The following is a 24,872-nucleotide window of genomic DNA, read 5'->3' as shown; positions in this document are numbered from 1 at the left end:
TGAGACACTGGGTCCACACGCTAGTCGCCATTTAACGACATTTGAGAAATGGTTCATTACCGGCCATTCAGATCCGAAGTTACTTTCGGACATATATTCCTTCTTCGTTACACACTCTGCCAAAACACCAGCACAGCGTAAGTGGGATAGTGAATGCAAGCTGCAATTTTTGGTTAAGGAGTGGCAGGACATAATCCATAGGGCACAGGCGACTTCATGTAGTACATTGGGCAAGGCGATGTTCCTCAAATCGCCCATTAATGGTATTATACCCCGGTGAGGACTGCCAAGTGGCGAGTTGATGGGGACACACAGTGCTGGAGACAGTGTGGGTCAGAGGGTACCCTCACACACCTCCCATGGGATTGCCCGAAGAACCAACGATTTCGGTCCGCAGTCCTGGCGGATATAGAGAACATTTATGAGACTGACCTTCCCAGATTCCCAAGCTATGTCCTCCTTGGTTTTCCCAATGCCCCGGCCTTCTCCCTGCAGTCAAACCGGGGTAGAGCGATTGTGCTAGCCCTAGGGACAGCTAAACAGACACTTTTAGCTAGATTGGCCACTACGGCAGACCCGACCCATTTAGATTGGCTTCACAAAATGTGGGATATTGTGTGCATGGAAAAGGTGACCGCTGGTGCCAAGGGAACACTACCGCTCTTTGGCAAAAGCGTGGGGCTCTATGATCAAATTCTTGTCCACTGAATTTATAGGATTGACCTGCCCTGTGTTTTTTATTTTTATTTTATTTAAGAAGTTTTCTATAGCGCTGACCAGAACCGAGGGTATCGGAGAGCTTTACAGTAGGTACATAGCAGGAAATAAACAGATACAAAAATAGAAAAGTGACGCATGAGCCTAAGAACGTAAAATTAAAGAGCAACACAATGTAATGCAGGATAGTCAATTGCCTTCATGGTGCTTCGGAGACTAAGAGCTGGAGCAGAGCTCGATGACCGCTAGCTGCCCTGAGCTATCCATTCCCTAGGGAGCGGTTGAGGAATAGGCTTTTGAGTTGGCTTTTGAAATCTACAAAGGAGGGAATGGTTCTGATGTGAGAGGGAATGGAGTTCCAAATTTTGGGCGCGCTTCCGGTGAAAGATCGGTCCGCAGTTTTTTTTCTTCTATTTTTTGGTGCATTGAGTAGGAGGGAGTTTGAACTTCTCAGGTTCCTGGTCTGGCCGGCTTTAGTGAGTTTTTTGGCCAAGTACTCAGGTTTACTGGTGTGAAGGGCTTTATGGGTGAGGCAGGCTGTTCTGAAGCTAATCCGCAATTCGACTGGAAGCCACTTGAGATATGATCGAATTTCTTGATACCGGTGATCGCATGCAACGTTGTTTTTATGGGAGCCAGGTGTGAGTTTGGAATTCCTGAGAGGACTGCGTTCCCATAATCCAGTCTTGATAGTACCAGAGATTGGGTGGCCTGTTTGCGATCATTGGGCGGAATGTAGGGTTTTATTTTGATCAGTAGTCTGAGGTTTAGGAAAGCGCTTTTGGCCGAATTCTTAATGTGACTCTTCAAGTTCAGTTTTGAGTCTAGAGTGATGCCTAGAGATTTGACAGAGTCTGCTAGAGTGAGAAATCCGTTGAGCGCATCAATGTGCAAGATATGCCTGGAGAGGTCATAAAGACGAGACAGGGAAGAGGTGGGACTTAACTCAGACATAAGCGTTAGGTGGGTTCTGCTCAACCGTGTGGTCCACCAATCCCTGCCCTTGACGTGACAAGGTTTTACACCCAAACACTCTACTCTCAAGCCCTCACTCCAATCGCCACATGTTAACATTACCTTTAATCACGGACATTCACACTTCCTGTCAGCGCTGAGTCAGTCAACTTGGAGGCATTCTCATTCAACATTCATTCGATTTCAAGGGAGTTGGCATTAAAGCATTAGATGTTGAGGGTTTCAAAAATGTCTTGGCTTGGCTTGTTGTGGCTGTTCTTTGGCCTTAAGTAGGTCACCTCTTTCATGGTCTGTTTCAATGTTGAGGTATCAGATTCACCTGTACTCCCTTCAGTGCTGAGAGGCAATATGTCCACCTCTGTTCAGAAGGTCAGGTTCCGGTGGTGCATAAATAAAATTCTGTATTCTCTAGAACCTCAACACTCTACACAAGAGCTCCTGTCCATCACAGCTAGAAAGAATGGCTCTCATCAACTCGGAGTGAGTAAAAAGTAAGGGCATTCCAGTAACCCCTAGGCAGCTTGGGTAACTACAAACACATGAATAAATAGTCAACAAGGGGATCATACATTATCTTACTTGTACAAACATTTCAAAGACTTGATCAATGTTAGTTTGAACACCAGAATGAGAAAATGAGAAAAAAAATCAAAATTCTCAAAAGCATTTTCTAGCTATCTAAAGGTGGAACTTTATCTCTCCTCTTCTGATTTGGATGATGTGTGCAGACTGAAAGGGTTAATCTGGAGCTAGAAAGGTCATTGCATTGTTTTGTTATAGACCAGAATATTTGGGTACAATTTACGTAGTTGGCTGCACTTTGCTATAGTAATACAAAACATTTCACTACCAAATCTTTTCCTATTTTTTGTCAGTCAAGCAATTCATTCCCATATGTCTGCTGGTATTACAAATAATTACCTTTTAGTACCAAGTGCTATGCAGTAGATCTCAAAATTATATCATTTATGGAAAGAGTTTCAGGTAAACATTGATAAAGCCAAAATTAGGTATAAGAAACAGACAGACAAGAAACATCAAGTGGCACCTAACTATACTCCAGCTGCGAAACTTTAATTATGTACTTGGCATATAGAACTGTTTGGCAAGAATTAACTAATGTCTTGCTATATTGGGCCATTTGAGGTATCAATACAAATACATCCAGTAGTAGTAAAATGTAAGTTACCTTGAACTTTAGGTATTCATTTTGTATTCTGTGTCTCTTTAATCAAACTTTGAAGTCCACATACTTAAAGGAAATATAATTGAAATAAGCCAGCACGAATTATGCTGGACTCTGAAACCGAGTAGGAGGTCAGAGCTATCCTAGATTCAAGGATAGTAAGGGGCATGTTGTAGTTATTGATCAAATGGACCTGAGGAGAGGTCTTGGGAACCAGCCTCTCATATGAACTTTCTGCAGTTTATAGCCTCTTTTCACAAAATAAAAAAATTGAATTTAGAGTGCCGATTTATGGGGGGGGGGCACTCTCAGGAATTTGGTGATAAATTATGTTTGTAAGAAATTGGGGTATTAGTTGACGGGAAAAAGTACGCCACTCAAGCTATAATCACAGTCCTTGTTAAGGTCAACCCTCAAAGTCACCAAATTAACTAGAGTTCAACCTGCTAGTAGCCATAGCACAGAGCAGACCGTTGTAACTTAGAGACAATGCTTAAAGTATTTATGCAGTACTAAAACTAATAATGGCAAAATGCAAATAAATAACCTCAAAACAAATTAAAAAAATAAACTAAAATATACTAAACAAAATGTCACCAAAATGACAAAAATCCAATAAGAGGAACAGGTATGAGTTTTTAAAGTTTTAAGTGGAAATAGCGCCAAGAAGCCCAAATGATAGTCCGTGGAGAAGTGTGGCTCAGGGGTTAGAGGCAGCAGACCCGGAAGCTGAGATCGGTCCTGGACCAGGGTTCAATTCCCCGCCTCGGCGGGTCTTGGGCTAAAAATTCCACGGACTCGATAATTCTCGCCCCGGTGCCTCCTCGACTCACGGGTTCACACTCTGCGACTCTGGGCAATAGCTTGCTTAATCTCCACAACGGCCCCTCGCGGCGGGATGCCTGACTTTCACCTTGTGGATACCCTGCTATCTCACAGGGGAATACCAGGAAGGGTTCCCTAAGCAAGCGCCGGGACACCCACTGCGGGTAGCTGTGCGCTATATAAGCTCATTTACATTTACATTTACATTTATGGTAATGGGAAAACAGGACTAAGGAGCAATTTGACACTGGCAGTGATGCAGCACGGGTCATATGGATCAGCCAGGTTCGTCCTGGGCAAAAGGATTATTTTACCTTCGGACTTTAGTTCTCTATCCCCCAGATTCATCAAAGTCCCGTTTTGCGAGTCCTTAATAGCGATTATTAAGGAATCGCTATTAAGGACTCGCAAAACGGGATTCATGTAGAAATCGCACAAATTATAGCGATTTCTACTGCCTCCTTATTTGCGATTCGTAAATTGCTAATCGCAAATAAGGAATGGCATCCCCATTCATTTCTATGAGTCATTCCTTATTTGCGATTCGCAATTTGCGAATCGCAAATAAGGATGCGATTTCAAGGGTGCCAAAGGACATGTGTGTGTGTAACATACAACTTAGAAAAATGCACTAAAGTGCATTTTTCTAAGTTTTCGCTATTTACCACGAAGTCAGACTTCGCGGTAAATAGCGGCCCAAGATTGCGAATTCGCAATTTTTAAATGGTTCATGAATTGCATTTAAGGAATCTCTAATTGAGATTCCTTAAATGCAATTCTTCGCAAATTTGCGATTTCTACAAATGCGATTGTTGCATTTGGGATGATGAATCCCAAATGCAAAAATAGCGCTCGCAAAGGGCCAGATTCGCAGAATCTGGCCCTTTGCGAGCCGATTTACCTTTGATGAATCTGGCTGTATGTCCCAATCAACCACAGGCGTACATTTCTAAAGTCTCACAGGACCTCTGCGAAGGCTCTTAGAGCTTAACAGTGTGTAGGTAGAAGTAAATAGGACAGGGTTTTCGTGGACAGGAAGTAATGGCGCTCTGCTAATATTCACGTAATAGTTTGTGGATGACAATGATATGTTATGGTGCTGATGGGAAAGGGGAGACCCTACAACCCCTTAATCAGTGTAGGAAAATCCAAACACAAGTACATATAGCAAACATCCTGCACACTCAAATAGTAAAGTAATACATCCGGTTGATGCAGTGTAAAAGCAAATGGAACCAATCCAACATAGAAGTTCTTTGATTTCTTTATTTGGTCATCACACAAAAGGACACACAGCCAGCCGACACGTGTTCCATCAGCGAAACAGTGTTCGCCGACTCTTCAGGCCTGGGAATGATACAAAAAATAACCTGAGGACAGAATATGGAATCACAATGTCTGCAAAACATAAATCCCCCCAGTGTTGGAGAGTGCAAAACAAAAAGACAATACAAGGCACGCGTTGAAACCAATTCATCTCAACCTGAAAGAGAGAATCATCCACACCGAAAAGTGAAGCAGAATGCCCAAAAATTATTCAATTAAAAGCAGAGAGATGAAACCACAGCTGATGAAGTAGCCTATGCATCACCCCTCCACAGTGGTCAAATTGTCAACCACGATTAAGGTGATTACGGGTAAGTGAGATAGGTATGTGCATGTGTAGATAGAATCAAAAGGGAAGAATTCCAAATTGTCAAGAGCTAAAACTAAACCAAAGGGGCTCAAGATAAAAATGTAAAGGGTAATCGGGTACCTCTATGGCTGAATTCTAAGTTAATGACATCTAGGACAGGATAAGAGAGAATAGAAGAAAGTGATGGTGAACATCCTGACAGTACTAAATGGCCAAGGGGGCACGTTAAACCTAAATCAAAAGCCTGGTGACCAGAGAGGTCCAAAGAACCAGCGTACAAACTTACCCCTAAACCGGTGATAATTCCAACCCGGTAGGGTATGCTGGTTCACGTTGAGGCGTACACTTCCCAAGACTCAAAATTGGGAGCTGTGGACAATAAAGCGGGCGGTGGAGAGGGGAGAAAAGAAAGGGGAAAGGTGTCAAGGGATTTGTGTATAAGCTGGGGTACTTTTCAACAACCAGCGGTGTTTGAACAGCTAATTAAGTCGGTATTATTGAGAGAATGCGTATAGCTTAAGCGTAGGAGGGAGCATACAGCGGTATTTGACCACTTCACTCGTTGGTGTCACTGCAAGGGTGTGCAATGAAAAGCGCCGGGGGGAGTAGTGGAGTGGAAAGATTACTAGGTAATCCAGAGAGAAGCCACATAGGGTGCATAACTCATGAATCCCATAGGGTTCCCATAAAGGCTCTTCGCGACAAACTCATAAGTAAATTCGAAGGTTATGAAGTATAAGAATCTTAATAAATAGTTGTTAAATAAATAGTGCAGCCTACTGAATTCAATTAGAGACAACATTCAGCGAAACATGCTCATATTAAAAAAATAAATACAAAGTCCCACGAAATGGTAAAGGTACCTCACCTTTTCAAAAGAAACTATAGATGGGGACGCCAGTATGGGTGAGTGAGCGGGAAAATTTCCCATCCGTAATTGTTACCTAGATGGCTAAGTAAAGCAAAAAGGAGTATTTGTAGAAACATCCTATAATTAAATATATATACCAAAATTCAGTGCTTAAACAGTATTGTGTTACTCACATAAGACAAATGTATTTGGCGAGATCGGTCTTAAAAATGCACATGTTCGTGCTCTCCGATACTCTGTGGAGTAAAGGAAAAAGGAGAGGGGGTGTCAGAGTGGAACATGTCGGGCTGTACAGCGAAATCCAGATAAAAAGGATTAAAAGTAAATGTATGGTAGACACTGCGTAACTTACTTCGTTCCAAGATGCTGGCGTCCTGGTGTCCGTATTGCAATCCGGGGGTAAGGTTGGAAACAACCCGGAAGCCAATATATTACAGGACGTGCCTGGAAACACTAGAACGTGACCTAAATTAGTGTGAGAGCGTACGTGAAGGAAAGGGATACCGACGAACGTAACAAGTCCGAGTCATATGTAAACACGGTGGTGTGAAAGGGAATCTCAAGATAAATGAATCCAATAGCGTCATCTTGTGGTTAAAGAGCCCGTGGCATGCAGGAAAAAACAAACAAACTACCATTGAAATATACTGTAACACAGGTGTGAGAAACAGGCGCATGTACACGATTCTAAAGCTAAATCTGGAGAGGCGGTCTAAAATGTAAAGTAACTAATGACCCAATTTGGCAGTGGGTCATTAGGTAATGGGGCAGACAGCAAGACCACAATTGCTCGCGCACATAGTGTGAGAGCCATGTGACAGAAATATAGCGTTGGCAACAAAATCGGCCAAAACTGCAACATCTTCAACATTATTAAATGGGGAGCATAGGGAGGTAGGCAAAGTGTGTCGCCAGTGGAGGAATAGTTAATGCAATTACTCCAGTATTGGAACTTTCATAGATTAACATGCCTGAATCATTCCCCGTCGTCGAGACGGGAGTCTCCGGTATATAAAAAAGCAGTGCTTAGTAGTATAGCAAACTGAAAAGAGGCCTAGGCCCATTTCCCTTTTACAACCCATAGCCTTTGTTATGTAAAAAGGCCCAAACGTTTCCCTGAACCAATCAGAGCTCCTCACCCTCTAGAACACTCCTGAGAGAACCTTCTGCCCCTCAGATTTTTCTACCGCACGTTGTGCTAGGGAGTCTCCTTTGAGCTCTGCTCAAACTCTTTACTTTTACAGTATTTTGACTTAGATTTGAGGTTTTTCATCTACCATGTCTGAGAAGGAGAAGAAAGGATTATTTAGAGCTTGTTCCACCTGCTCCAAGAAGAGGCTTTATACAGATGACCCTCACAAGGACTGCATCTACTGCCTCTATCCAGACCATAAGGCAGCAGATTGTAAGGTATGTCGTACCTTTTCGAATAAGACCTTGAGAGACCGTGAGGGAAGGCTACTGATCTGGCTTCAGAAGGTTAAAGCCAGGAAGGAGATCCTCTCAAGTGAGAGTGAAGAGGAATCTGTGGCGTCTAAGAGATCTCAGAAGAGAAGTAGATCTCCTCAGACACATTCCTCAGGGGAAAGACCTGAGAAGGCCCCAAAAAAGACCACTCCAGGGTCTTCAGGGCGCAGTCCCTCAAAATCCCCTTCAGTTACAGCTAAGGGGAAGAAGGGTTCTGCTTGTGAGGTGAAACTAGGGAAATCCGCCTCAGATCCACCACAATCACCTCAGAAAATCAAGATTACCATCAAACGGTCTTCTTCTACGCCTTCTGAGGAGAAAGGTACTGTTTCAGCGTCGACGAAAAAGGGATCATCGACGACGACAAAAACACCTCTGTCGTCGACGAAGACAGATAGTGTTAAAGTTGGTGAGAAAACAGCATCGACGATTTCACCGACGACGGTGATATCGTCGACGGTTTTACCGTCGACGAGAGCGTTGACAACCGCGTCAACGGCGGCGTAGATGACGGCAGCGTCGACGAGGACTGTGTCGACGATGGCTGTGTCGACGGTGACTACAACGTCGACGGTGGCGTCGACGACAATGACTTGGTTGACGACGGAGATGGGAATCTCGTCAACGGGCTCGTCGACGAGGGAAGAAACACCAGAAAAAAGGTTGGTGCCTTGGAAAAAACCTATAACACCAGAGGTTACATCTCCGAGCAAGGTCTCGCCATTGCTGCCATCTCACCTGCTGGAAGAGGAAGATTCAGAAGCTAGGTCTCCACCGCCGACGTCACACCACAATACCTCGGATGACGATCATGAGGATGGGGAAATTGCGGACACAAGCGCAGAGTGGCATGACTATATCACCCCCTCACCTTCAACTCCTACGCAGAGACCAGTAGATTCTCCACCGGAGGACATTGGTGGATTTCATAACTTGATGGAAAGAGCAACTAAGAGATTTGCACTGACCATGACAGAGGAGAAGACGGAATGTTTTTTATACGACTTCAAGGATTCGTCTCGGAAGTCTGTGCGAGCCCTGCCGATAGTGTCTCATATTTGAAAGGAAGGATTAAAGGTCATGGAGACGCCAGCTACGGTAACGCCGGTTCTGGCCAGACTAGATAAAAAGTATAAGGCACCTATTGATGCTCCAACTTGCCTTTTGGGTCATCCCAAACGGGATTCTGTTATTACTCAGGCGGCACAACAGAAATCCACGAACCCATCTGCTCCGATTGCAACACCTCCGGACAAAGAGGGCAGAAGGTTGGATAATGCAGGAAAAAGGTTTTCCTTAATGTCGGCTCTGCTAGTGAGAGCAGCTAATGCCCTCGCTATCTTGGGAAGGTATGACAGGGAGATGTGGTGTGACCTGTCTCCATACATTAACCAGGTGCCGGAACCAGAGAAGCAGGAGGCGAAAAAGATTCTCATGGAAGGAGAGAGGACTTTGGCCGAAGTAATAGACTGCGCTATGGATATAGCGACCACGGCGTTTAGATCTTTGGGAGGAGCGGCGGTCCTGCGCAGGCAAGGATGGCTGCGAGCAACAGCGTTAGGCCGGAGGTGCAAAACAAGATTTTAGAACTCCCTTTCAATGGAGAAGAGTTATTTGGAAAGCATATTGATGATACTCTGCAGAGTATCAAGAAAGATACGGATATGCCAAAGGCTCTGGGGACACTGCAATACAGAAAAACCCCTTTTCGTGGCTCCAGGGGTAGAGGGCAGTCCTCGTATAGAGGAGGATACCAACGGGGGAGATATTCTTCTTATCCGTCCTCATCGCAGCCTTACCGTCAACAGTACAGCCAACGTCAATCAGGAGGATATACAAAATCAACTCCAAGAGGACGGGGTGGCCAGGAAAGGACAACACCCGTCGACAATGACGACATCCATCTTCCGGCTCTGTCAGATGCTCCCCTGGGTGGAAGGATTGCTCATTATCTTCACAATTGGCGGAAAATAACAACGGACCAATGGGTCCTCAAAATAGTTCAATTCGGTCATATCCTAGAATTTCTTCAAACGCCCCCTTGTACGCCACCGATGCACCAGAGAGCCAACCATCTGCATCAACTCCGGCAGGAGATTCGGACAATGCTCCGAAAGGGAGCAATAGAACCGGTACCGAAATCCAAGGAAAACAAGGGGTTTTACTCCCGTTTTTTTCTTATAAAGAAAGACAAGCTCCAGTGGCGCCCCATTCTGGATCTCAGATCCTTAAACACCTATCTCAAGAAACAATCTTTCAGGAAGGTGTCTCTGCAGGACATCCTTCCGTTATTGAACCCAGGAGATCGTATGACCACATTGGACCTACAAGACGCGTATTTCCACGTGCAGATCCATCCTGCACATAGACAGTACCTACGGTTCTTAGTAGCCGGAAGACATTACCAATTCAGGGTACTGCCATTCGGCTTGAAGTCAGCACCGAGAGTTTTCACGAAATGCCTGGCTCCAGTGGCGGCTGTGTTGAGGAAGCAAAAACATCAAATATTTCCTTACCTCGACGACTGGTTAGTCAAGGCGCCATCAAAGGTACAGGCCAGAGCGTCAACACAGGCCTGCATAGACTTATTCGCCAAACTAGAATTGACTCTCCACGAGGGAAAGTCGAACCTCCACACAGCAAAAGTGATCACATTTCTGGGGGCAATGTTGGACACGGAATGCAACAAAGAGTTTCCCTCCGAAGAAAGGCAACTGAGGATTGTGTTCCTCTTTCAAGACTTTGTAAAAAGAAAGTCTCTTTCAGTCCGCAGGTACAAATCCTTGCTGGGCACGATCTCATCTTGTATTCCCCTGGTACCTTGCTGCAGGCTAAGGATGAGACCATGGCAAGAGCAGATCGATCTCCAATGGCGTCAAGCGGAGGGATCCTTCGACGATACAATATGGGTGACACCAGAGATGGTACAGGCCGCAAAGTGGTGGACACAAAAAGGAAATGTGTCTCAAGGGCTGTCGTTTCTGGAAAAAGCGGCTCCTCTAGTGGTAACGACGGATACGTCGTTAGAAGGATGGGGAGCTTTCCTTCAGGACCTTCAAGTCAGCGGTCGTTGGCAGGCGCACGAGCAGCAATTACACATAAATCTGATGAAACTCAGAGCGATCCATTTGGCATTACTGGCTTTTCTACCGAGGATAAGAGGTTCGCCGGTGTTGGTAAGAACAGACAACACTACGGCGATGCATTATGTGAACAAGCAAGGGGGAACGAGATCTCTCTCCCTGTCTCAGGAAGCCCAGGAGATATGGGAATGGGCTCTTCAGCAAGGAATATCATTGGCAGCAGAACACCTCCCGGGGGATCAAAACGTCAAGGCGGATACTCTCAGCATGCTCAAATAGTGGACCTCTTCGCTACAAGGGAAAACAGAAAATGCCAGTACTTCGTAAGCTGGCTTCCCTAGAAGGGATCTTGGGGAATGCGTTTTCCATGGCATGGTCCGGCATCTTTGCCTACGGTTTTCCTCCAATTCCTCTTCTCCCCCGCATACTGGTGAAGATCAAGAAAGAGCCGTGCAGACTGATCCTAGTAGCCCCGTGGTGGCCCAGACAACACTGGTTCACGGAACTGCTGCTGCTGTCGGAGGACCGTCCAATTCGGTTGCATCCAATTCCATCGCTTCTGACAATCTCCAAGGGGCAGGTGCTCCATCCGGACCCAAAATCCTTGCGATTAGCAGCCTTTCTCCTGAACACTGTGAGTTTAGCCATCTGAACATCTCACACGAATGTAGGGAGATCCTGTCCAAGGCCAGAGCGGAGAGTACCAACAAAACCTACAGGATGAAATGGAAGAGGTTTTGTCTGTGGTGTAAGAGACATAACGTTCACCCTCTTACTGCTGCACCTCATCAAATTATACCTTACATTCTGCTATTGGCAAAGTCAGGATTAGCACACGCTTCCATCAAGCTGCCGCCACGTGGACTGTGCTGTATCTGTTCAATGCCAAAGAAACTAAATTCCTTACGTTGGCCTGTCATATAGCTACTGTATATCTTTATATTGTGTTAAGTTAGCATAGGCTCACTAGAGGTTTAAACGCCATTTTTCCTTTTTGCAACTTCTGCACACAACACTTAATTGTTGATTTAGCTTTCAACCTAGTAGTTCGTTGTGGTTTACATGAGAATAATATGTTATTACTCTGATATCAGCTTTGCTTAATAAACTATGTCTGTACAGAGAGTGCTGAAGTTTCAGGAACAACACAATACAGATTTGTTATGAGGTCTGATCTTCACGGCTTCATAGACATAACATAAGTGCAGCTTCTGCCAACTTTGGGCTCGAGGCTGGTTTTATATTTCTTTGCTTGAGGCACAAAAACACACTTGATGCTGTTCGCATGCAGAGAGAGCTGGTGTATGCTGATGTGATTCCTTCATGCTAGGACACTGAGGTATGGGCCCGCCCTGATTCAACCCAAAGAGACCTTCTTAGCTAATAATATAATATGTGTGTTAGGGAGGGTGAGAAATAAGTGTTGTTAACCCTTATTCATTTACAGCATGTTATCATGCTGTCACCATTCGCTTTTTATGGACTAGTAACTATGCTGGTAATTTTGCTACTGATGATATGTTTACTTGTATTATCTAAGATACTGCGCCTGAGAAGACGGCATTAGTAAATAAACATTTCAAATGCTCATGTGTTCTTCTTTACTCCATGTTCTGGTTTATAATGATAGTATAACGAAAGAGTGTTCATGTGTTCGACGTATCCTGAGGTACTGTAAGTTCATGTTCTGGTTTGTCTAAACATTGGGAGTTTGTTATGACCAATGAGACACTGTAGCTAGCTCGGTAAGGGGTTTGTTGGGTACTTAGGTGAGTTTTGGGTCACCCTAATTCTCCGAGGTTCCAATCCTCTGTGCACAGTTCTGTGTGAGAACAGAAACCCTGCGACATGGCGCCCAACGTTTTCGGTGGTCTTATATCATGACACTCGTGTAGTATATCGTTCAAACCTTAACCCCTTCACTACCGTTTCCGGAAAACGTGGTGTCGGTGAAACCTACCTATTTTATGGAATAGGTATTTTCAAGCTTGATTCTTTCTAAAACGGTTTCTTTGAATTACTACCCAGTTGTGCTACAAAGTTTGCTTTGTTTTTCTGTAGTTCCAGTGAAATCATGGCTGTGGCTGTGGCCATTGCGCAGCATAGTCGCATTGCGGTGCGCACCCATCTACAGACATACCAGGTCCCGTTGGAGGGCATGGCTGTGATTTTAGTGGTGTGTGCGGATCCGGCGTTCCCATTTGAATTGTTTTACTCTTGGGTTACGTTTCCGGCTGTGGACGCAAATTCTGGTGTGTTCCACACCTACACACCCTCCCCTGTACCGGCTGAGTATACACCGTACAGGGCACTGGAAATACCTATTGATCATTGGCAGCATCGCGTTTGGTTTGATGGCGCCCTCCCCCACTCTTTATCAGCTGCGAGGTTAGGCCCTCTATCCATTCCAGGCACGAATTGGCCTGCATTGGGTGGCTTTACCCCGCATCCGAATCACGGCGCTTGTACCCTTGCAGAAATTCGCAGGCTACATGTTGTCTCAATTGCCGTGATTCGTGCTTTGGTGCAATACATAGGTCGACATCTCCCGGGAGGTCCCCAGGGGGGTGCGGCCGTTCCAATGGATCGTGGCGGTTTACGGCTTAATCCGGTGATGGTAAATTCGGTTTTTGGTCAACGTCCAGTTGATAACGATGACTTCCCTTTCTGGCTAGCCGAGAAGTTTGACCAACTGGAGGCTGTGTTTCCGAATTCTACTCCTGCTGATAAACATAGGATGTTGACGATAACTTTACCGAAGGATTTAACTCCTGAGCTTGTTGACTGTGAAAGCTGGGGAAAAACTTTTGCGGCCGTTTATACGAGGTGTTTCGGCACCCCGTCTATGAACGCACTGCCTGAGATCGTTAAGCGTGTTCAGGATGATCACGGACCGGAGGCAGCGGTTGAATTGGGTATGCGCCTGTGTGGTTCTTTTGAGATTGTAAGCGATCTCATACTCTCCAATATCAAAGGAGATGCGGTGAACTTTCAGGTGTCGAATGCTTTGGCTGCTCTGCCCGATGCCGATAAACCCCGACAGTTAGCAAAGATAGTTGTGGCCGCATATAAGACAATTGGCCGCACAAGTAGAGGTCTGAAATATTTTTCAGTCAAGGAGAAAAAACAACCACAAGGACAATCTGCTGTGTCAGATGTCCAGCCCAAGTCCAAAAAACAAAATTGGCCTAAAAAACAGACACAGGGGAATCAAAATAAGCAGACTCAGGATTCTTTTCCTGCAAAACAAGCTCCTGTGCCGACAGAGAAAGTTTATGATTTGCGCGATCGCGCGATGATTAAATCACCTGATCGATTTCAGGTTTCTGATCAACGCTCTCCTCGTTCCTTTCAGGACACATCGGCCCCGAAGACCGGGGGAGGAGGAGGCGGACGGGGACGTGGTGGCCAACAAGGACGTGGCCAGCCCCGCCAGACAGACGGCGCAGCAAAACAGGAAGATTCTACGCCACAGCGACCACAGTTTGCGAAAAAGAAAGTCGCAGCCTTAACAGCGCATAGATATGCCACAGATAGTGAGAACGTGGCTTCGGAATCTAACGTGGGCTCTGACCTTGCTGGACAGCGCGGCGTAGATTACCATAGTCAGAGAGGCGCTGCGTCCACTACTGAGGGTGACAGCGACTGATATCTACGTTGTAATTGAAACAGCGGACACGAGACTTGCTCCCCCTGAAAGACTTTATGAAATTGTCCTGTTGATTGAAGGTGACATACAGCGTACAATCAAAGGGGTATTTTGGGAAAATCTTTCTTCTACGTATGACATTTTGCTTTCGGAGGCTGACTGGCCCCCACCTTTTGTGCTCGCGGCGCCGCGAGGGGAGGAGGTAATCCTCCCCAGTTTCGCGAAAACTGTCTTGAGAGAGCATGCGCAGCATTTTGCAGAAGAGTGGGCTCGGGCTCTTGCGCCGGCTCTGTACCGCAACCAATGTGGTTGGGATAAATTGTCACCTTGCCACGAAATTCCGTTGCGGTCTCAGCCGCAGCCTCAACCTCAATATCCCATTCGGCGTGAAGCAAAAGCTTCCGTCGCAGAAATCCTTGAACAATTGGAATATCAGGGAGTTATTGAAACGTGTGTGTCACCGATGAATAATCCCCTTTTTACTGTGACCAAGCCTGACGGATCATATCGTTTGGTCTTGGATTACCGGCATTTAAACTCGCATTGCCGTAACTGTGCAGTACAGAATACTCACGGCTCTGCCCTAGTGGATAGTCTAGTGCGTAAGCGTTTCAAAACAACGCTTGACATATCCAACGGTTTCTATGCCCATAGATTGGATAGCTTTAGCTCCCAATGGACAAGTTTTACAAGCGCTGGAGTGCAAAAACACTTCCGGCGTCTTCCTATGGGCTACAAGAATAGTCCTGGTATTTTTACCGCACGCATAGTCTCTCTGTTAGAGAGAATCGACCCAGATGCTTACTCGTATGTGGATGACATTTATCTCACAGACGACGAAATTTGGATGCATCTGTGTCAAGTGAATTCGATTATTTGTAACTTTGCTGATATGGGTTACAAATTTAATTTTGCAAAATCGCACATTGCAGAACACACAGTGTTGTTCCTCGGCTATGAGCTGAACAATGAAGGTAGAGGTTTGGCTCCTCATTTCTTGGAGAAATGCGCACAATTGCGCGCTCCTACAACACTGAAAAAATTACAGTCTTTGCTGGGCTTTTTGAATTTCGGAAGGACATACATTCCGGAATATGCCCAGCGTATCAAGCCGTTGTATGCATTGATACAACCTACCTTTTCAAAATCATGCTGGCTGCCTGAGCACTCAGCCATCTTGCAGTCCTTGCAGGCTGATCTGCTCGCTTCTAAATACTTACTGACTCGTGATAACCACACCAACCTGGTGATAAGAATAATTCCTGGGACGGTGGGTTTCACGTACCTCACTTTTAATGAAGGAGACACAGTACCTATTGCTTACAAGTCACACTTGTACACTTCGGCTGAATTGCGGTTTCCCACTGTGGAAAAGGTTTTAACAGCTGTACAGGTGGCGATTCTTAAGGAACGAGCTCTGTCACAGGGGAAACGCATGTTAGTGGTAACACCCTGTCCTCATTTGGAGGCAGTCACGAAAGCCAGTGTACCGAATTCAAAAGCTTTGCACCCTCGGTGGATTCAATGGGCTGCGTCCTTGACGTCCACGGATGTCACGTTTATTTTTGACGCCTCATTACGGTCGCAGGAGTACTTGCAGTATGAGTTCGTTCATCCTGCTCCTCTAGCTATGCGGCCTTTGGAGGACTTCCATTTCATCATTTACACTGATGGGTCGGCGCAGGTTGCGCATGGCTCTAAACATGCCTACGTTTCCGCATGCGCTATTGTGGTCGGTGCTATGTTGAACGATGAGTTCATTTCCAGTGATGTGCACACGCTGCCCCTCGGCGATTGCACCGCACAATTGGCAGAGCTTCGTGCTCTTTTACTAGCATTGGAGTACGCTGATCCAAGTGTTACTACTCTAATTGTAAGTGATTCTTACTACTGTGTCCAGTCTTACAATGAAAACTTGTTCTTTTGGATTCAGAATGATTTTCGTGATTCCAAGGGTAGCACAATAAAACACAAGATGATCTGGGTTCGAGTGGCAGAACTTAAGGCTAAGTTGCCACTCGTTTATGTGATTCATACTCTTGGCCATCAGCGCATTCACGCTGTCGGTAACTCGCTTGCAGATGAGGCGGCGAAATCAGCAGTATCTACATACTTAGTTGCAGCAGTTACTAGATCCAAAACCAAGATTGATAGCGACATCTTGGCAGCAGTTGCTGCCTCTGAGAAGGGAGGTAAACATCCTTCGGGATTCCCTTCGAAGTACAAATACCACTTAAGTCCCGAAAAGGTTCCTTTTGTGACAATTCCTGATGTTGGGGAACGGCTGATTCCCAACTCGGATCGCAGGGCAGACTTGATTACAGCGGCACATGAAGGTGTGGCGTCTGCGCATGCGGGCGTCTCGGCCACTGTATCTCAATTACAACAACGTTTCTGGTGGCGGGGACTGTACAAACAGACGCGTGATTATGTTCTTCTTTGTGACATTTGCCAGCAGATTAAACCTTCAACTGCAGCGGGTCCGCCACAGACACAGTTGTACATTTCTAATAAACCACTTGGTTGTGTTTATTTAGATCACTGCGGTCCTTTTTCATCTGATACTGCGTATAAGTACATCTTAGTAGCAGTTGACTCATGCACACGCTTTGTGTGGGTATGGCCCCATCGCAGCGCTGATTCACGGACTGTCATTAGAGATTTGCGTGTCTTTATAGGGATTTTTGCCTGTGGTACCTTCCATTCGGATCAGGGTCCAGCTTTCGCCTCTAAGGCGTATAAGGATGCCATGACTTCGTTGGGGGTCCAAGTCAAGTTTTCGTCTCCCTACAGACCTGAGGGTAACAGTGTAGTGGAGCGAATGAACCGTGATTTAAAGCAATCTTTGACAGCTCGAGTTATAGGCACTGGCAGAAACTGGCTGGCCCACCTCAATGGCGTGCAGCGTGCTCTTAATAATCTCCCTAGAAGGTCTCTGGGTGGGCGGACCCCATACGAAATGCTCTTTGGCATCAAGATGTACGTCCCTGACCTTGACGGTCTAGACTGTGTGGTTCGCGCCACTTCCTTTGACGCAGATGAACATTGCAATGTTTTACAGAATCTACAAAAGACCAGAGACAGTCTTGCAAAGGAACATTTGCCCTCCACATCGGATGATGCGTTGCAGATCCCGGTAGTCGGCTGGCTACCCCAAGTTGGAGAACTGGTTCGAGAGAAGATCGATAACAAGAAAGAATTTGGTCCTTCCTATCGAGCTCCGGTTCCAGTCCTTGGAGTGAAGGGCACAAGAACAGTCATTTTACCACCACTGCCTGGTCGTAAGGAAAACAGGTTTATTTCAATTGACAATGTCAAGATACACAGAGTGGCCGATTCTTCTTAGCATGACACCGGCTGTTTCCTGTCCTTCCATTGTGAGAAATTCAGTTATGCCCACTAATTCTAATATTGAACCTGAAGTGGCCATTGAGTTACCTGCTGTTTCCAGTCCTTTGTTAAATACTTTACCCGGAACTAACATTGATGAGATAGACTATACCTACCCCACTGATTTGTCCATGCCTGACCTGCAAGCACGTTTAGCCACGGAATCCAGATTTTCATTTGACTCTGTTTCCCTTGCCTCGAAGAAGCCCTCTCGTTTTGCAGTTTATGCCAGCCTGTTTAAAATACATTTTTTGATTCCCCTATGTAGGAAGGTAGATCCCGGACTATGGTTGCCCCCAACTTTTTGCCTGGTGTTTTGCTGGTTTTCTGACTTAGTTGACCTGAGGCCCTGCTATTCAGGACCTCAGGCCTACTGCTCTCTCTGTAAAATGGATTCCATGTACCCTAGGTACATATCTAATTGGATACTGAGTCACCTTATCAGTCCCTGTACAGTGTACCTTAGGTACCCAGGGCATAGGTGTACCCAGGGCCTACCAGGGGCTGCAGCATGTATTATGCCACCCCTGGCTGGCCATCCAAATCTGACACAACTGGCTGCACGGCAGCTGGGGCAAGGTGGTGTAATCACCCTTTGCTTTAGATATAGTATACCTATATCTAACCCTAAAATGGACACACAGATCTCCTATCAGTCACTCCTATGGCAGGCCTTGACAATCCTGAAGGCAGAGTGCTTGGAATCGTGTGAGATAGTGCTCTGGCATGAGCTGAGCCTGTCTGCGGCTTTCGGGATCCATCCCTTAGCCGTTTCCATGATATCGCATACCATATACTCTTAAGTGCATTATAATCCTCGCGGTTATATGCCAACTCTGGTATCGCTTTATCAAAACATGTCGAGTAAGGTGTCATACGAATTGGAATACTAACCCCTCGCCAATTCTGGCGACGGGGTTAGCATTCCACCCTTCTAGAGGGACACGACATGTATGTAACCTGTAACCCCGGTTAAAGTCAAACAGAGCCTCAGCCTCCACAAAATGGATGCTGCCACCGAGACACAAGTCTGCCCTCCTGCTGCTGGGAGTCCTCCCAGAGCAGGAGATAAGGACAAAGGGTTTCCTGCCAGGGGCGGTGCCAGCACCGTCCCAGACAGGGTTCTGTGTATTGTAGGTAGGCAGGGCTACAGAGGAAGGTGACTGCACGTGGCACCCCGGTGCTCACTGTGCATAGGCTGGCTTGAACCAGTTCCAGGGACACTCCAGACCCTGTGCTGGGGAAAAGCCCGCCAAGGAAGTGGGTGTAACCACCCCCCTCCTGGTCCCACCCATAGGGCAGGACTTAGTCGCGTGCCAGCCCCCTTTTCCAAGATAAAAGTAGAGACTGGCCCCCTTCCAAATCAGATCATCTTTGGAATCAAGAGACCACTTTCCCAGAAAGGACTTCACGATTTCTTCCTCAAGATTCTCCCTTGTGGCTAAGGAGTAGTCACCCTGCATCCGCAGGCACCATCTAAGAACACTGCGGTCTGCTGCACGTCCTTCCTCCGGAATCCGACTGCCCAGCTCGACGAGACCCGGCTTCCCTGGCACCTCTGACCTCTACCCACCTCTACAGCACAGCTGAGAACCGTGGGTGCGACGAGACCTCGAGGGACCGGCCATCGCCAAGACTGCACGACTTCTGCACAGCAAGCCCACCGAGTAATTTCCTGGTGAGTGCTTTGGGGTCCGAGAAGCCCCCACCCTGAGCAGCTCCAGCACCGAAGAGCAGCCCCCCAGCATCTCCACGATCGGCGTGGGGCCCTTCTGCTTTGTGCTGCTCACCGCGTTGTTTGGCTACTAGCCCGCTGGCTTGTGGCCTTCCGAACGACGCCCGACGACAACACTGCTGCTGGTCTGGTTGCTCCAGACTGGCCCTTGCTTCCCTCCATCGGAGAAGTACCCTGGACCCTCCTGGTCCGGCTAAGACGCCATTTTAGGTCCACCGCGTGGGCCTTGCATTTGCCAAGACTTGTTGCCCAATCCTGGGTCCAGCGACGTCGACAGCAAGAACCTTCGTGGGACAGCTCGCACCTCCATCCTGGTCGCCGACAACGCCTCCTGGTCCGAGAGACTGCAGAGCCCAGCAGCGCCCACTCACCTGACTGCGGTGACTTCGCCCGGTGCCATCCTGGTGCCCACTTAATCACTGGCTAGTGATTCGAGAACTTGGTCCCCTCTGCTTTCAGGTTTCCTTCTTCCCTGATCCAGGCTTGGATCCATCGAACTTTTCTTCACTGGTCGCCTGCCAGCAACTTCTTCCTTCCAGGCTCCTGGTCCGGCACGAGGATTCCCGACGTCTTTTCAGACCTATGCAGCTGCAGCCCCTGGGCTAGGTAACTTCGGCACTTCGGTGTCCCAGCATAGCCTCACTATTCAAGGGTCAGGATCCACTGTCGTTTTCTCCCTACCAGGTCGGGTTCGCCCGTGAACACTAACTTTGTGAACTCTAGCTCCCATAGACTTTGTCCCGCATCCCGCGTGAGAGTGCACACTCTGCACCCGAGTTCCCTAGGCCTCCTGCTAGTAATCTAAAGGTTCAGTAGTCCAGTCATAGCGATCCCAAAGCCTCTGAGAATCGTTACTTACCTGCTAGTAATTCGCATTCCACTTTTAGAGTATATGGTTTTTCGTGCCCCTCGGGCATTTGTGTATAACGTGCTAACTTAAGTATTTTCATAAGAGTTTTGTTGTGTGCTTAGCACCCTGTCCTCATAAAGAGTACAGGGTTGTTGTGATTCTAATAAATACATTGTTTATTTTCATAACACTTGTGTGGTGTCCTTTCACTGGGTGTTCAAGGGGTAATGTGATGGTAAAACAGCTGGCTTAACACGCCCTCTAGAGTCTTAGCCTTAGACTGCTCGTATCCATGCTACTAGGATAGCTGGTCTATAAGGTTGACTTACAACCAATCATCAATAAGGGTTGTTTGGACTGATATATAGTGATCACTAGAATAGTGAGCACTGCACATCAGGCCAACTTCTCACATTGGTGGGCAGCGGTTGGGATTTGAGCTTGCTGTTGTTTTACCACACATGCCCTAAGAATATCTTGTGAAAGATCACATAAGTACTAAAGGTACATATAACTTAGCTTAGAATACTCTGAGTTCTACTGAACCAGCTGTTGTAGCTCCTAGGGCCTAGCACACCCTAAACTACAACTCTAGCAAGGGATCAGTAGGCAAACATATAGTGTAGGTAAGTGCACCACTTACACCTCACTAGAAAAGCATGTCTACCCAGGGAGAATCTACTGAGACTCCCCTGGTCAGTGTTGACCCTCCACAGGTCACTTCAAGATATGCAGCTCTCAGTTTTCAGGAGATGAGACAGATCTGTGTCTCCAGGAAACTGAAGCAGGGGTCTAACCCCACCATTCCCTTTCTGATAGGTCTCTTAGAGACATATGATGCCAGAAAGCTTTCTCAGTTACATGAGAACATGCCAGCCTTAGAGGGAACCTCTGGGGATCCAGACCTCCCCAACACTGCTACTGCAGTTGAGGAGGAGGAGGATCAGGAGGAACTCTCTGGGGATGAGGTAGACAAAGGTCTTGAGGTAGTCAGAAGGCTAACCAGGGCCAACTTAGACTTACTTGGGCTAGGATCTGGGGGACCCCCAGTACTAACCCTAAGTGGGCCTAACCTTGGAGTTAGGAGAGATAGATCTCTTTCTAGGGACTCCAATAGATCTCTGCACTCTAATGCCTCTTCTCAGGGGAGAAGGAATCCTCCACAGAGGAGATTCACTTCCCCTCAGAGAAGGGAGCATGAGGCTAGGATGAGACAAGCTGAACTGAGGATTGAAAGGGAAGAACTTGCCCTGGCCAAAGGGAAGCTTGCCTTTGCTAGAGAGCAGCAGATGAGTGGGTTAGCACCCACTGGTGGCAGCAATCTCCCAAGAGATAGAGAGAAGGGTTTAGATACTAAACACCTGACTAAGATAGTGCCCCCCTTTAAGCAAGGGGATGACATCCAGAAATGGATGGCTGCTTTGGAGAGGGCCTGCACTGTGCAGGGCATTCCCCAAAGTCAGTGGGCAGCTATACTGTGGCTCTCCTTTGATGGTAAAGGTAGAGACAAACTCCTCACTACAAGAGTGGAGGATGCTAATGATTACCAGGTCCTGAAAAATGCACTGGTTGATGGGTTTGGCTTAACCACTGAACAGTACAGGTTGCTGTTCAGAGACACCCAGAAAACTCAGTCTCAGGACTGGTCTGACTTTGTTGATTGTGCCACTAAGGCTTTGGAAGGCTGGACTGGGTAGTAAGGTTACTGATTTCAAGGGATTGTATAATCTAATTATGAGAGAGCAAGTCTTAAATAATTGTCAGAACCAGTTATTACACCAGCACCTGGTAGACTCTGATCTGACCTCTCCACAAGAATTGGGTAAGAGGGCAGACAAATGGGTCAGAACCAGGATTAGGCCCAAGAACCAAAGTGGTGACCAGAAAAAGGAATCAACCAAGCCTCAAGAGAAGGGTGGGAATAAATCTACAGATCAAACCACATCAGGGCCCCAAAAATCCTCTGAGGGGGGTGGGTCCCAGAATCCTTCCAATAACCAGAAGAAACCTTATTGTTATCCCTGTAAACAGGTGGGTCATTTAAAAACTGACAGCAGTTGCCCAAAGAATAACAATAAGGAAAACATACCCCCAAGTAACATTCCCAAACCTCCTGTTACTACTAGTAGTAATCCCCCAGGTGGTGGGAGTGCCCCCAAGAATTTGGGTGCATTTACTTTGGGAGTTCCTGGGGACTCTGGCCTAACCAGGTCCCCTGACTTAGATACTCTTGTCTGTGAGACTGGCATGGGGTTTGCCAACTTCACAACTTGTCCCAACACTTTGGGCAAGTACAGACAGGAGCCCCTCATCAATGGTATAAAAGTTGAGGCCTATAGAGATACAGGGGCTAGCATCACTATGGTGACTGAGAGTCTAGTCCCCTCAAGGCAACTTTTACCTGGTGCCACATACCAGGTGACCAATATTGATGGAGTACGGAGAGATCATCCCATGGCAGTGGTCAATCTCAGCTGGGGAGGTGTCACTGGCCACAAGAGAGTGGCAGTGTCACCAAACTTGCCTGTAGATTGCCTACTGGGGAATGATTTAGAGCTCTCAGCCTGGGCTGAAGTAGAGCAAGAAACCCATTCTAAAATGGTAAACATCCATGGTAAGGTTAGTGGGGCAGTGATAGCCACAGCCCCAGTCCAAGATGTCCTCCCTGAACAGGTCAGGAGGGTTGTGCCAGTCACAACCCAATCTCAGACAACTTCCTTCCCAGAACAGGTTGTCAAATCTGTCATGGTAACAGCCCACACCCAAACTGAGCCCCCTCCTGAAAAGGTTGGGAGAGTTGTGATGGCCACAGCTCAAACTCAGACAGATGATAGTGTTGTGAAGCCTGAAACTATGGATCACTCCACTCAGACAGAGAGCATTGAGGAGGAAGAGAAATCTCCCTCCCACCAGACTTTAGGAAAAGATCAGCCTCCTCAGGGAACTGATCTGACCCCTTGTGAAGAAACTGCCACAGAGGTAGTCAGGCCTAGCCTGGCAGAACCCCTGATGTCAGTGGACCCTTCCAAGATGGGACCCAGTCTGGAGCAGGTAACCTGCCCCTCTCTCCCCTGCCTCAGTCAGCCCAGGGCTGTAGAGGTCAGGGAGGCCAGTGTTGGACCCCAAAGGGCCCCCTGTCCAAAATAATCTCCCAATCAACAGATTAAGGGCACTGAAGCTAGTAGTCCTAGCCAAGTGAAAATAAAACACACTCCTGAGGGATCCCCCTTAAAATTAGTTAGGGACCTCCCCCAGATGGACACTGCTGGGCACAGCCAAACTTGGGACCTGAGGGCCCCAGACCTGACCTGTCCCTCCAGTAAGCCAAACAGAGGGACCCAACCTCCAGCTGTAGGTAGCCAGAGGTTGACCCTGAGAGCCCAAAACAACTCAGTCTTGGAAAGAAAGGCCTCTTTGGTGGATGATGATTGGAGGAAGCTGAGCCCAAAATTAGTGGAGCCTCACTTCAGTACTCCATCTCAGCACCAGCCTTTTTCTTTGACAAAACACACCACAGGTAGAGATTCCCTATGGTGGAGACCCTCAGACACCCTTAGGGTGAGGGATTGCTTAGTGGACCATGAGACAGGGGGTAACCATGCCAGTGCTGGTACTTCCTTATATGGCCACTCAGGCAATATAGGCTTACCTGGCAAGGCTAGCCTTATCTCCTTTCGTTTGGGGGGGGGGGGGGTTATGTAGGAAGGTAGATCCCTGACTATGGTTGCCCCCAACTTTTTGCCTGGTGTTTTGCTGGTTTTCTGACTTAGTTGACCTGAGGCCCTGCTATTCAGGACCTCAGGCCTACTGCTCTCTCTGTAAAATGGATTCCATGTACCCTAGGTACATATCTAATTGGATACTGAGTCACCTTATCAGTCCCTGTACAGTGTACCTTAGGTACCCAGGGCATAGGTGTACCCAGGGCCTACCAGGGGCTGCAGCATGTATTATGCCACCCCTGGCTGGCCATCCAAATCTGACACAACTGGCTGCACGACAGCTGGGGCAAGGTGGTGTAATCACCCTTTGCTTTAGATATAGTATACCTATATCTAACCCTAAAATGGACACACAGATCTCCTATCAGTCACTCCTATGGCAGGCCTTGACAATCCTGAAGGCAGAGTGCTTGGAATCGTGTGAGATAGTGCTCTGGCATGAGCTGAGCCTGTCTGCGGCTTTCGGGATCCATCCCTTAGCCGTTTCCATGATATCGCATACCATATACTCTTAAGTGCATTATAATCCTCGCGGTTATATGCCAACTCTGGTATCGCTTTATCAAAACATGTCGAGTAAGGTGTCATACGAATTGGAATACTAACCCCTCGCCAATTCTGGCGACGGGGTTAGCATTCCACCCTTCTAGAGGGACACGACATGTATGTAACCTGTAACCCCGGTTAAAGTCAAACAGAGCCTCAGCCTCCACAAAATGGATGCTGCCACCGAGACACAAGTCTGCCCTCCTGCTGCTGGGAGTCC

The 24,872-nt window shown here is 47.1% G+C and overlaps 1 protein-coding gene and 1 long non-coding RNA gene across 9 annotated transcripts in view; one reads left to right on the top strand and one right to left on the bottom strand.

The window, feature by feature from the left end:
- FBXO47 (F-box protein 47) overlaps positions 1–24,872 on the top strand; it is a 1,641,665-nt gene that overhangs the window by 164,046 nt on the left and 1,452,747 nt on the right. The gene's annotated exons all lie outside the window — the stretch shown is intronic.
- Positions 4,958–6,662, bottom strand: LOC144753911 (uncharacterized). Its single transcript, XR_013594597.1, has 4 exons — positions 6,563–6,662; positions 6,384–6,446; positions 6,208–6,291; positions 4,958–5,050 (listed from the first exon to the last, which is right to left on the bottom strand). It is a non-coding gene; the product is annotated as an uncharacterized LOC144753911 (long non-coding RNA).

This window comes from Lissotriton helveticus, chromosome 5_1, assembly GCF_964261635.1.
Source record: "Lissotriton helveticus chromosome 5_1, aLisHel1.1, whole genome shotgun sequence".
NCBI classification, from domain to species: domain Eukaryota; kingdom Metazoa; phylum Chordata; class Amphibia; order Caudata; family Salamandridae; genus Lissotriton; species Lissotriton helveticus.
Note: the sequence above shows the minus strand (reverse complement) of the source record. Positions and strands in the feature narration are given on the sequence as shown.